This window comes from Fukomys damarensis, unplaced genomic scaffold (genome assembly GCF_012274545.1).
Source record: "Fukomys damarensis isolate Sample0158 unplaced genomic scaffold, DMR_v1.0_HiC HiC_scaffold_30, whole genome shotgun sequence".
NCBI classification, from domain to species: Eukaryota; Metazoa; Chordata; class Mammalia; order Rodentia; family Bathyergidae; genus Fukomys; species Fukomys damarensis.
This window is the reverse complement of record NW_022900942.1, coordinates 47,966,830-47,967,327: the sequence shown is the minus strand read 5'-3', so window position 1 is coordinate 47,967,327 and position 498 is coordinate 47,966,830.

Sequence of the window (498 nt, the reverse complement as noted above, 5' to 3'; positions counted from 1 at the left end):
AGTGCAAAAAGAAGCCCATAGACTGAAAGTGAAAGGATAGAAACAATTCTCCATGTGACAGGAGCCCAGAAAAAAGCAGCGGTAGCGATCTTAGTTGCAGACAAAGCAAATTTCAAACTAAAACTGATTGATATAAGCCGGTACTATATCATACCTCTGTGAATGTAAAATATCTTGTACCTGCTTTATGATACATAGTAGTGACCATGCTTTATCAGAGCTATATTTAATGATGTTACTCTAGAATGTTCTCTTTCCAGATGATGATTAAAATGCTAATAAAAAAAAAATGGTGCCAGGTACCACAACAGCAACAAAGCTTTGCTGTTTTCTGGATATTCTTTTCTTTGTTTTTTTTTTATGTGTGTGTTTTATTTTTAATGGAATGTGCTGAATGTCTATAATTTTGTTCAAATGACTGCAGAACCAGGAAAAGCTGTTGCTGCTATTGATGCATAACATACTGCTATTACTGGTCTTTTTATATAAATATAAATA